This window comes from Engystomops pustulosus, chromosome 6 (genome assembly GCF_040894005.1).
Source record: "Engystomops pustulosus chromosome 6, aEngPut4.maternal, whole genome shotgun sequence".
NCBI classification, from domain to species: domain Eukaryota; kingdom Metazoa; phylum Chordata; class Amphibia; order Anura; family Leptodactylidae; genus Engystomops; species Engystomops pustulosus.
Window position 1 is genome coordinate 24265275 of NC_092416.1, and position 14680 is coordinate 24279954.

Genomic DNA, 14680 nt, shown 5'->3' on the forward strand with positions numbered 1-14680 from the left:
TTTGAAACACAACATCCATGTGGTAAATTTCCTTTAATGCTTTATTGTTCTCACCTGCTGTGTCCCCAACTCCGTGGACTACTCCCCCTTAAAAATAGATACAAAAATTAGCATATGGTAAAGTCTATGTCATCTGTTTTCTGAAAAAATATAGAAAAATCTGTTTCTGTTTCTTTTACAGCCAATTGCTGTACACTTGTGCACAAATTTAGTGCTACTAAAGTGTCAGACAAAAAAGATTAAGTATAGTAATAAAATTATTTTTACAGAACGCTACCTATTGGCTCTATGAGTGAAAAACACACCCTTCCTCTCATTGCAGTTAAAATCCAGTAAATCCGCAATTTTACAAGTTCCAAAGCAGCTACTGTGCAAATTGACAATTTCCAATTTTTATTCAGATAAATCACAATTTTAAAAAATCCAGATTAAATTTAGAACATGTTGAATTTGATGATTTAAAATTTAAATTCAGAAAATGTATAATTTAAATGGTAACACCTGCAATCTGTGGCAGCACCAATTGCAGGTGTTACTGGTAAGTGTTAGAATACAGGTGGAGTGACCCAAACCAAAATTTTGGGTTCGAGTTCAGAAAAACTCGGTGAACCTCAACTTGAATGGCTCCGCTCATACTTACTATTTACAACTTTGTAAACAACTAGTGTATACACTTTTTGACACCTTTTTTATTGTTTTGTTTTTTGGGGGATTTACAATAATGCCAATATAACTCATAAAATTGCCATAATCAAAATGTCTAATTATGAAGGTTTATTTGGGCCCCATCCCTCACTGGCCCTCTCAAAAATGCAAAAGATGCAATCAACTTTTTTCTTAATGGGTATCAAAAACAGAGCTAACAAAGAGCAACTCGACACTTGGGTAGAGTAGAAATTGAAAGAGATTGGGCACTTGCTCAAAATGGAGCTTGTGCCCTTTACTGATTTTTACACCGAGGGGCACAAGGTTTAAAGGGAACAAAGTTTGCCATTTTGTGCGCTGGTTCTATTCGGGTCACACACTCATGGCTTACAATAAGATTTCAGAGCTTACATTCTTGAAATTACTTTAACATTACACTAAAAGCATTGTTGCTCCCACCTGCTGCTTGACCAATTCCATGGAGTATTCCACCTTTAAAATAGATACAAATATTAGTAAACTTTGGGCTGATTTGTTACCAGAACAGTTTTTGGAATAATTTTCTGTTAAATTTTTCAGACATTTAGGTAGCGCCAAGAACATTAGAATCAAACTTACAAAATAAGATGGCAGTCTTATTTCTTCTGTCTTATTAGACTTTTCGAGGCAATGATAAGATCTCCAAAATGTTGCACAAATGTCACATGAGACAGTGTTAACTATCAGTTTTTTAAGGCTAAATCGTAAACAATGGGACAGAAATGCGCAAAGAAGATAAAAATACTTAGAAAGCAACAAAGCCAGGATGCGCTTGTTGAACAGCTCATAGACTGGAGCCCTTGGGGCCCAGTTACATCCCTTTTAATAGATTTTTTTTCTCAAAAACTGAGCTACTAGTAGCAAATTGAAGAACAGATCCTCCTTCAGAAGGACCGGCCAAGAGGAAAGTTTTCTTGGTTTTGAAACACTGCATCCATCTCACCTGCTGTGTCGCCAACTCCATGGACTACTCCACCTTAAAAATTGATACAAAAATTAGCACAATGTAAAGTCTATGTCATCTGTTTTTTAAAAATATATAGAAAAATCTGTTTCTTTCGGAGCCAATTGCTGTACACTTGTGCACAAATTTAGGGGTAAATTTGTCCGACATGTCACCTATAAAACTACTAAAGTGTCAGACATAAAAGTTTAAGTATATTAAAAATACTTTCAAAATAGATACAAATAGTAGAATATGGTTAGGTCAATGGGGCTGATTTATTACCAGTTTTAACAGTTTTGGGGCTAATTTTCTCTTTTAATTATGAGACATTTTCGTAGTGCCAGCTTATTAAAATATTGCCCACTTGTAGAAGAATATTGTGTGCAATCTATAGTAAAACTCACAAAGTAGGATTAAGTTGTGATATCCTCTGTTTTGTGAGACTTTTTGAGGCAATCACAAGATGTGAGCAATTTTTTTGAAAATGTTGCACAAAAGTCACATATGTCTGTGTTCATTGTTTCTTGTTTTTTAAGGCTAAGTCAGAAATGCCAAAAGGAAGTGTGAATAATTGGCAGGCGGCAGAGTAAGCAGGGTCTCCTACGATGTAGACAGGGGCCCTTAGGTTCGTTTTTTAAACTTTTTCTCAAAAATCAAGTTACTAGAAGCAAAAAGGATTGATGGAGTGATCTGTGTCTTCCTGTGTTCCCAATGTGGCAGGAGGGTGGCTTTGCTGCCCACAGGTGATTGATAAAGTTTTCATCTTGTGTGTCACACTCTTATTGTTCAACTACTAATGACCAGTCCGATGGTCGGATAATTATTTATTTATGTGCCCAGGAAACCCTTTTAATGAACATTTATCAAAAATATTTACCTCCATGTAATCCTCCGTGAACTAAAATTTAAAAAAAAACAGAAGTTGTTATCTATTTGTGTAATATCATCATATTTCAGAGAAAAGACTTTGGTATCACGACTTATCTCAGCTCTGGATCTCACTGGGTCTTCATATGTTATATTAAAAAAGGTAAGACTTCAAACTCAAGGTAGAGACCGGGCCCCAGGTAGTATTTAATTTATATTGTTAAGTATTTATTTGTACAAATATTTAATAATAATACTAAAATAATAACAAGAATATCCTAGGTTTTGGTCTTGTTATACACGCATTATTTTCCTTACAATAAATTATAATGGTGGTATTCTTTTAGCTTTTATATTGTTGTATTTTTCATTCATGTATTAACCACTCACCTGTTGCTGTTCCACCAATTCCATTGAGTGTTCCTCCTACCAAAAAGTACAAACATTAGTTCCTAAGTATATTTTGGTCTATGCAACTTGTTTACCTCCAAGCAGGAGGAAAGCAGTTAAAGTATTTCTGTATGTAGTTCAGAAGACCGTTTGTCTGACCTCAGCAAATCCATAATGGCACCGCTCATCCATTCTATTTAGAACTTTATAAATAACTAGGGTATGTATTTCCTGCTGTTTTGGGGAATTGCTCAATATTCTGATATAAGAATTAAAAATACCATACACTAATTGCCTAATTTTAAACTTTTACTTGGGCTCCATCCATCAAGTGCCTTCTCATGAATGCAAAAGATACATTAACAACCATAAATATTTTAAAGCCAACCTTACAAATTGAAAGCAACTTGATTCTCGTGTAGAGTGGAAACTCAGCAAACCCAAACCTGAAAGGGTGGGCTCATCCCAACTATTGAGAACTTTGTAATTAACTGTATATGTACTTCCTGACACATGTTTGATTGTTTAGGTTTGGTCACTGTGCAAATATAACACATAAAAATACTATATTTAGATTGGCTAATTTTGAACTTTTGTTTGGGCTCCATCACTCATCTTCCCTCTAGTGAATGCAAAAGATATAAAAGCATCATATTTTTATCATGTGCCTGGCACTGATTTTCAGGCCAAGGGGGATCAGATTTTAAGGAGAGACAAGTTTGTCATCCTGTAAGCTGACTCTATTCTGATGGCTTTTTTATTTTAGAGCTTACATTGTAGACTTTACATTTACATTACACTAAATGGATTATTGCTCCCACCTGCTGCTTCACCAATTCCATTGAGTAATCCACCTTCAAAATAGACACCGATATTAGTATATGCTAGAGGCAATTGGACTGATTTAAAAGAAGAGCGGTTTTGGGAATAATTTTCTTTTGCAGTTTTGAGACATAGTGCTAGGGCCAATTCATTCAAATTAATTATTTCACCTGATAATTTTCTCAAAATCTGATTTAGCATTTAAAAAAAGAACGGATCCTGTTGCAAGAGGCACACACCAGCAGGTAAGTTTACTTAGTTTAGAAGCTCTGCATCCATGTGGTAATATTCTCTTAAATGTACTATTTGTTTTTATGCATTGTAAATCAAACATACCTTGAGAATGCTGTAGCTACAGTGATGCAGAAACATATCTTGTTTACTCCCTGAACTGTAGTTTTACTCAAAAAACAATTGTTAAATTCAGGCTGTGTTCCACGCATAAAAGAGCTTCCTGAACTGTCCAGGACTAATCAAACTTAGCAGGATAAGTCATACACAGCAGATGGGGGATGGTGCAGCAATTGATTGTTTCTAACTGTTAGGGACCACACAGTGATCTCGTATTCTCGGCTATTGATGGGCATGACAAGGCTGGAGCAGTGCATAATGATGGTGAGAGGAGAAGCGTTGCGCAGCCACAGGAGCAACAGAGCCTCATTATCATAATTTTAAAATAGTTTTTTCAGCAAAACCACTCAGGTTAAGGGATTAAAGATATGATCCTGCATCAGTGTAGCTACAGCATTCTCAAGGTATATTTGCTTCATAATGCATCACATCAAACGGAAGGTTTCCTTTCATGCATTATTGCTCTCACCTGCTGCCTCTCCAACTCCGTGGGTTATTCCACCTTTAAAATAGATTAAAAATATTAGCATAAAATCTTTGTCATCTTTTTCTAAAAGCATAAAGAAAATGTGTTTCTGCATTTGTTATAAATCAATTTATTTAAAAACATTTTATTCATTTATTTTGAAGGCAACTTATTGAAGGGATTAACAATGGGAAGAGTTCATATTCAAATCCGCGATACCCGAACCTAAGTTCGATACGACCCCACGTCTACAAAACTCTAATATTAATATATTGATAATTCTGAACAGTGTTTTTCACCCACTACAAAACACATAAAATTATGCTCAAGTAGGGATGAGCTGATCCTTTTAGGCTCAGGTTCACCACATTCTGCTGAAGCTGTAACTTAAAGTTTAGTTTTGGTCCTGGAACCTGAACACTAAACCCCCAACAGTAACCACTTAAATGCTGCCTGTAAAGCTACTGACTGTTATTATACACCTCCCGTTTCCTTAGGATCGTCGCTCCTGTGATGTTATCAGGGAGTAAATGTTCTAGCAAGAATGGCAAAGGTGGCATTTAAGTGTTTAACACCTGGGATCAATGCAAGCACCGATTGCAGGTGTTACTGGTGGGGGGTTGAACCTGAACACCGGACACAAACATGTAATATTTGGCACTGAACATTGCAGGTTTGGATTTACTCATCTCTCGCTACTAGCAGATCAGATGATGTTGCAATGGCAACCATGTAGCATCTACTCCCAGGACTTTAGGCGTCCTATTGTCCCAGATTATTTATTTTTGTCATAAGCAGGTTAATATAAAGTTACGGGTGGCAATCAAACAAACATCTAAAAATTTATATCACAAGCAAACAAAAATGGTTAATAGAATATATATTTAACTTGGTTATGTAAATGTAAAAATTGCAAAATGAACAAAGTATTAGGGAAATTTAAATTTATAAAAAAAATATTGAAATGGGTTAAAAATGTATTACATGTAAATATGTGATGAGCGTGTAAAAACAAATGAATAAACAAAAGAAATATTATACATTGGATATTGCATGAATCATTAGATACTAATAAACTGATATTTGTATCAGGACTCACCTAGTCCAGTTCCTGCCGTTTCTATATGAAAAAGAAAATACTATTTAACATACAAAATAATTTCTATTTATTTATTTAAATAAGTGATATTTATAATAATATGTTTAGTATGTTTTTATTTGTTTTATCCGGTAAATATGACATTCAAAAATATTTCCTCTATAACTGTACTATAACTAATATTCCATTTCTTTTTCCTGCCCTGTTTTATAATTGATATTAAATCTTGAAAAACAAATTTTCCAATGTGTTAAAATATTTGCTTATTTTGCAGTTAAGTAGAGTTAATTTTTACACCAAACTAAAAATAGATCGAAACTGGTAAATAAGACTTGTACTGCCGGATAAATATTTCAAAAAGAGTTGAACTTGATTGAAGCCCTGATATTGGTGGAGATGCACTTAAATTTTCTCTGCTAATGTATATACTCACTAAATCCGTAGTGACCTTGTTGCCCTCCGTGTTGTCCCTGAATTCCAATGTTTAAACCTTCAAAATCAACAAATTGTTAACATTAGAGGAAATTTCTGAATAGGGATTTATAGAACTTCCACGATCTGTTTCAGTTCAAATTTGACAGATTTGATATTTTAAACCCCTATCAAATGAAGTAAATAATCAGGTACCCAAACTTGGTAAACAAAATACAATATGCTTTATTAGATAATCACAAAAAGCTTTCCCGTAGGAATAAAATATGGGAACACAAGAAAAAACAAACAGACTAAAATTGCACAAAACCCGGATCAAACTATGATAAAAGAGTGGTACAATCATACATGGTACAACATACTATTAGAGAGGACCTAATTCGTCCAAATGCCTTGCAATATAGTACATGATCTCCTAATAAGGGATTACATCCTACAAGCCTCATCAATCTGAGGACCGTCAAGGAGAGAATCATACATCTGTAAATAGACCAACGATAGACCACTAATGTGAGGTATACAGACCGCGCTAATGTGCAGAGACCCCGACACGTGTTTCGCCTCCAAGGCTTCTTCTGGGGGAGTGCCGCATACACGGTGTAGCACTAATTTATTTGTCGATCGGCCAATGGCATCTGAGAGCGTAATTGGCCATTAATTATGGCCAATTACGCTCTCAGATGCCATTGGCCGATCGACAAATAAATTAGTGCTACACCGTGTATGCGGCACTCCCCCAGAAGAAGCCTTGGAGGCGAAACACGTGTCGGGGTCTCTGCACATTAGCGCGGTCTGTATACCTCACATTAGTGGTCTATCGTTGGTCTATTTACAGATGTATGATTCTCTCCTTGACGGTCCTCAGATTGATGAGGCATGTAGGATGTAATCCCTTATTAGGAGATCATGTACTATATTGCAAGGCATTTGGACGAATTAGGTCCTCTCTAATAGTATGTTGTACCATGTATGATTGTACCACTCTTTTATCATAGTTTGATCCGGGTTTTGTGCAATTTTAGTCTGTTTGTTTTTTCTTGTGTTCCCATATTTTATTCCTACGGGAAAGCTTTTTGTGATTATCTAATAAAGCATATTGTATTTTGTTTACCAAGTTTGGGTACCTGATTATTTACTTCATTTGATAGGGGTTTATGTTCAAGGTAGGGAGGTGGTGTGCTTTTGCCCTAACAACCACCCCCACACACTGTTTGGTGTATTAATAATTGCCTGTAAATTCATTTACAGAAGATTATACTACAGTCCATATGGACTTTCGGGCCAGAGAAACAACATGGCGATCGGAAGCAGATGCGCTATTTGGGAACCAAGGAACAACAACAGAGGATCCAAATATCAGAAAGACTAAAGAAACCAAACTGAGATTGAGGAATCTTTTACATCGTCGAACAAAGATGTGGTGGAATAGACTCTCGTTGGAAACATATACTAAGAAGAACTTGATACCAAGGGGTCTAAGGATACAGATATTCCCCTCTTTCGGTTTGGATGATACAGTATTTAGTACGAAATGGGAGGACATTTGTAATAACAGCTCAATGGCTTTGATGCATGTAATCATTGAATTTAACACCAAACAGATTGAGTGCTTAGATGGTGAGATTATTACTCTACAACAACAATTGAATCAAATATTGTCACCGGAAGAACAAGATGTGTTCTCCAAGGAAATTGATGAGGCCTTCAAGATCTGGGAGAAACAAATTAAGGACATGAAGTCCAAAAAATTCCAGAGGGATTCTCAGGATGAAACATTGGGCAGAATATATAAATGGAAGACCCAAAAGGAGGGTCTGCGCAACCGGGCACCCTCTGTGGCCTCTCTCTCCTCAACAGGTGGCGAGTCGAATACATCCATAGATAGCCAAGGTAACCAACCCCGTAGGCACAATAACAGGAGATACGATCCATACAGGAGACAACAACCAAGGAGGTGGACAAGAGATGAAAAAGAAAACGAACGAAAGAAAACGTCACTAAAGGTAATAAATTTATCAGATAAAGTGTTGACGGAGGCCCAGATGGAAGTATTAAGTCTTGGTATGAGTTTCTCTCCAACCCCTGTTTTTGACTGTTTTGCAGCAGTAAAGGATCTCCATTTATTTGCTCGAAAGCTGGTTTTTAAGAAATTTTTTCACCAGGACATTGACCCTCACCTATTTCCGACCTCGCAAGAACAGGAGGCTCTGAGGTCCCTGGGAGAACTTATGGCGGAACAAGAGACATCTACAATAAGAAGTAAGTTCCCCAGGGCTTTATTGCCAAAATCTAAACTATTTCCATCTTTCTCGGGACACCCGAATATAGAACTATTTGTCACACTGGTAACGAACGATTTGAAAAAATTACCGAGAACGGTGAAGGAGACAAACTGTACTAAAACACAATACCAAGCAATAGATGAGCTGAGCAAAATGAGGGATGTAACCATAAAACCCTCAGACAAAGGGGGGAATGTGGTGATTTGGCCGGTGAAATTATATGAGAAAGAAGCCTTACGACAACTAAGAGACTCTACTTGTTATAAAAGACTAACTTACAACCCTCTTATTAAATTCACAGAGGAGCTGTCTTACATTCTGACTGCAGCAATGGAGAGTAACATCATCTCCAAGAATCAATATGATGCCCTACTACCTCAATACCCAAAAGTGTCCAGTTTTTATCTACTTCCCAAGATACATAAGAGGCTGATGAACCCCCCTGGACGCCCAATTGTGTCTGGAATTGGCAACCTTTGTGAACCCATATGTAAGTATGTCGATTATTATCTTAGACCATTGGTTGAAGTACTCCCATCATACCTGAGAGACACCACAGACATTTTGAGGAAAATGGATGGTATACATCTGGAACCGGACATGTGGCTGGTGGTCTGTGATGTGGAATCACTATATACCGCGATACGCCACAGTGATGGTATTGAAGCCTCCAAATATTTCCTCAATATGTCTGGTCTTGAACCAGAGATGGTCAATTTTTTGGTATCTCTACTGAACTTTGCCCTATCCCACAATTTTTTCATCTTTAAGGAAACCTTCTACCTACAGCTCCAGGGAACGGCAATGGGGGCGTCTTGTGCGCCCTCATATGCCAACTTGTTCCTGGGGCTGTGGGAGAGGGATATTTTTCTAGTTAACCCGAAACCATCTGTGGAAAGAGTACATATGTGGTCAAGATTTATTGACGATATTGTGATGATCTGGCAGGGCTCAGAGGAGGAACTACATAAGTTCATGCAAGATCTTAATGTGAATGATAAAAATATCAAATTGACCTACAGGATGGGAAGACAAAACATTGAATTCCTGGACGTCCTGTTCAATGTCGATGACAGGGGGATGATTGTATGTGACGCATTTAGGAAAGAAACTTCAACCAATTCGTTACTTCACGCGACATCCTCACACCCCCGGAAGCTGATACACAATATACCGGTAGGTCAATTTTTGAGGATAAGACGGATTTGCAATACAGACACTAATTTTGAGAAACAAGCCAACGATATGAAATTAAGATTTAAGGAACGGGGATACCCGATGCGAGCCATACAAAATGGATACCAACGAGCAAAACGCACGAGGCGGGAGGACCTCTTGGTTCCAAAACCAAAGAAAGACGGAGACAAAGACCTGGTAAGGTTTATAACAACATTTGATTCGCACAGTGAGAAAATAAGGTCGATCCTAACGAGGCACTGGCCTATTCTTTGTATTGATCAAACACTGGGCAGGTATCTCCAGAAACAACCCTCTATAACCTACCGTCGGTCTAAGAATTTGAAGGACCATTTGGTCAAAAGCTACCATAGGGGCTCAACGCCAAACAGACTATTTGGATCGAAGGGACCGAAATGGGGCTGCAAGACATGTGGTTCGTGTGTAGCATGTCCCAACATTGTAAACTCCACATCATTTTGGAACTCCTCCAAGTGTAAGGAATACAAAATAACACACTCCATTTGCTGTACAACGGTGGGGGTGATTTATTTGGCATCATGCCCATGTGGTTTGTTCTATGTTGGCTTAACTTCTAGGGAGCTCCGGAGAAGAGTAAGGGAACACGTACTGGGCATAGAAGCAGCCAAGGATGTGAACTGCGAAAGGAGTCTGAAAACTCTCCCACGACACTTTAAACAGCACCATAACTGTGATGGGTCCCTTCTTAAGGTAAGGGGGATTGACAGAGTTCTCTTTGATAATCGGGGTGGGAATTGGAAAAGACTTCTTGCACAGAAAGAGGCGAAGTGGATTCACGAATTAGATACCATTTCTCCCAAGGGCCTCAATGAAAATCTGAGCTTTGTGTCCTTCCTGTGATTTTGTATACCCTCTTTCTTGATATATTTGGATCCATGTGCCCTATACATTACAGTTGTAGTAATTTTTAATTATGAATTTTTGGATTTTAATTGTGTGCTTCTGTCACGTTTCTTTCTTTTGTCTTGTCTTTATTCAGTTTTAACTTCTGATCGGCCTGTATGACATAGGGGGCACCTGAACGTTTTTGCAAAAAGAAGGAAGAAAAAAGAATACTCTTACCTGACATCTACGCTTGACACTCCCCCCCCCCCCCTTTTTTCATCTTTTTCATTTTTATACCATATTCATTCCTTTTATGTCCAGCCCTGCCCTAATACACATTGTTTTTACCTCACGTTTGCTAGCACGGTTTTTCACAGCATGTCACTTTCACTGGTTTTAGCACCCTTCACTTTGATATTATGTATGTCCTGTGATGTAAACGTTGAATCTTATCTTTAATTATGTTTTCATACCACCAGATGGTTTACAGTATGCACTTTATGAATTTATCTACTATGCTTCCACATATTGTTACGTTTTTACTGCTGAAACTCATATGCTTCCACATATTGTTACGTTTTTACTGCTGAAACTCATATTTACATGATGCACCTTATATACTTACCTCCTAGTAGAGTTTCGGACGATTATGGCACTTTTTGCACTAAGCACTTTGGTCTTAGGACACTAGCGGGGAGTCATGGTAACCTCTAGTTGCTACACAGCAACCATGTATCTGCGGGCGAGATCTCGCGATATGTGACGTCACATACCTAGCAACCATGTGACCGCGAGCGAGATCTCGCGATAGGTGACGTCACTGGGATTCCATCAGCGTTCACACCTACATTATTTGTTAGCATTAGCGTTACTACGCAGGCATCCAATAACATGCCACGGTAGGAGGAGCTAGCGATATAGGCCAATTAATGGCCAATTACGCTCTCAGATGCCATTGGCCGATCGACAAATAAATTAGTGCTACACCGTGTATGCGGCACTCCCCCAGAAGAAGCCTTGGAGGCGAAACACGTGTCGGGGTCTCTGCACATTAGCGCGGTCTGTATACCTCACATTAGTGGTCTATCGTTGGTCTATTTACAGATGTATGATTCTCTCCTTGACGGTCCTCAGATTGATGAGGCATGTAGGATGTAATCCCTTATTAGGAGATCATGTACTATATTGCAAGGCATTTGGACGAATTAGGTCCTCTCTAATAGTATGTTGTACCATGTATGATTGTACCACTCTTTTATCATAGTTTGATCCGGGTTTTGTGCAATTTTAGTCTGTTTGTTTTTTCTTGTGTTCCCATATTTTATTCCTACGGGAAAGCTTTTTGTGATTATCTAATAAAGCATATTGTATTTTGTTTACCAAGTTTGGGTACCTGATTATTTACTTCATTTGATAGGGGTTTATGTTCAAGGTAGGGAGGTGGTGTGCTTTTGCCCTAACAACCACCCCCACACACTGTTTGGTGTATTATTAGATTTGATATTTTGTTTTATTTTTATCAGAAAAGCTCAGCTAAAGGAGGAGATCGTTGCTACTTTTAAGAAGTTTATTGGCGATAGGAGGAGGGAACTAGTGAAGTTAATAATGTTAGATGTTTTTATTTAGTATTTGTTCACTTTACATTGATAGTGTAGTAGTAATGTGCCACATGCCATATACCCTGGACATGCTGTATAATAATGGAAGCCTATACCTTCTAAATGTTTCTATAGATTTTTATACCTTCCCATAGTCCCCATTAAATACTGTATATACTACAAAATACATTTTTGGCATTCATTTCTTAGTGTGTTGATGACTATACATGAGTAATGGATGGGTGCATCATGACATCTGCTACTCTGCCGATCAACTCGGTGGTGCCAACTGGCCGCTGCAGTATTGACAAAGTACTGAATGCAGGTGTCAACCCATTTGATAGCAGTCATCTTGGTTTTGAACGTCGCTCCACATGATGTCATTACAGTCTGGTGGTCAGTTGCCATGGCAACCAGGAGTCTTTATAAGACTCCAAAAGTAAAATTACTAAAGATATGTAACAGTTTTCCAGTGTACACTTTTACTTATATATAACAAATTCTCTGTATATTGCAACGTAGTAGTAAAGCAGTATATTATATAAGCAATAAGACTCTCTACGGTTAAAGTACGATAGAGGATATAAAAATATTTTTAAAATAAAGTTTAAAAAATAAAAATTAAAAAAAAAAAAAAAAGTTTAAATTACTTCTCTGTTCCCAGTAAAAATAATGAATAAATATAAAAAAAATAAAAAATATATAAACAATTAAAATCATAAAAATGCTAGGTTTTTCAAAGTGCCCACTCGATCAAGATATGAAACTGGTTATTTCCAGCGTTGAATCCCATAATGGAAAATAACGCTCAATTATTCACAACTGCAGTTTTAAAAATGTTAGAAAAATTGATCAAAAGGTTGTACAGTCCTCAAAATATTAGCACTGAACAGAGGATCTCACAAAAATGACACCTCACACAGCTCGGTACACTGAAGTATGAAAAAAGTTATTAGCGTCAGAAGGACCTTTTTTATGTATACATGGTTTTCATTTTTTTTTAAGTATTAAAGCACAATAAAACCTATATAAACTTAGTATCCCCGTAACTGAATCTAGCCAGAGGATAGGAGATGCATCATTTTGGATGTACAATGAAAACCTTAAAAACTGAGACCGCAAGAAATTGGCGCAGATAAATTTTTTCACAACATTTTGTTTTGCTTCCCGGTACACAACATGAGACAGTAAATACCATCACTTAGAAGTACAATTTGTTATTCAGGAAAAAAAGCCCTCACACAGCTCTGTACACAGAAACATTAAATAGATTTTTGAAAAAGGGGAGCAAAAAATTAATAAAAGAAGGCTGCATACTTAAAGGGTTAATAAACATTTCTGAAGTATATTTACCTCCATGTAATCCTCCACCAGCTGCAAATAAAAAAAAAACAAAAACAAAGGAAATTGTTGTTTGTTTTATATCCACATATTCCAGAGAATTCACTTTTCATATTATGACTCATATCAGATCCGGACGTCATTGAATCTTATAAAAGGTTCCAAATTCATAGAAGGACCAGTAAATTTCAGTAAATTCTCTGTGCACCACAAATACATTATTTTACAGTTTCTCTATGCATTATAAAATGCAAATAACTCTACACTGTCCATTATTGTATGTACTGAACTATATTTTATATATAAAAAATAGAAAGAAGGAAAAAAATTACATTTCTTTCTGAGAAGGTTTTTCGTTATTATTGGGTTCAAAGACTGGTCCCCAAGTTGCATTTACTTTATATTGTTAAGTATTTATTTATTTGAAAAATATACAATATATACTCGAGTATAAGCCTAGTTTTTCAGCACAAAAAAATGTTTTTTTGGGTTGGCTCATACTTGAGTATATACGGTAGTAATATTGATCATAAAAAGAAAAAATATCCAAGGTTTTGGTCTTGTTATACACAGATTATTTTCCTTATAGTAAATTATAATGGTGGTATTCTTTTATCTTTTATATTGTTGTATTTTTAATCCATGGATTATCCACTCACCTGTTGCTGTTCCACCAATTCCATGGAGTATTCCACCTACCACAAAGTACAAACATTAGTTCTTAAGTATATTTTGGTCCAAGGGGAATCAAATTTAGCATCTTGTTGTTTGGCTCTACTCTGGTCACACACTATTGACTTATAATATGACATGAATTTAGAGCTTATATTGTAGACTTTACGTTTACATTACACTAAATGCATTATTGCTCCCACCTGCTGCTTCACCAATTCCATTGAGTAATCCACCTTCAAAATAGACACAGATATTAGTATATGGTAAAGTACATTGGGCGGATTTATTAGCAGAACAGTGTTTGGAAAAATTTTCTGATCAATTTGTCAGACATTTAGGTAGTGCCAAGGAATGGAAGGCAAATTCATTCAAACATTTCCGACTTCTACAAGAATATAGTGAACATTACAATCAAAATTACAAAATAAGATGACATTCTGATTTCCTCGTTCTTATTAGACTTTTTGAGGCAATCACGGGATCTGCACAATTTTATTTTAAATGCACAAATGTCACATGAGACAGTGTTAACTATTAGTTTAAGACAGAAATGACAGGACAGTAATGCGGAATGGAGGAAAAAATACTTAAAAGACAAAAACGCCAGAAGAGGCTTCTTTGACAGCTCGTAGACAGGAGCCCCTGAGGCTCAGTTATATCCATTTTAGAAAGAATTTTTCTCAA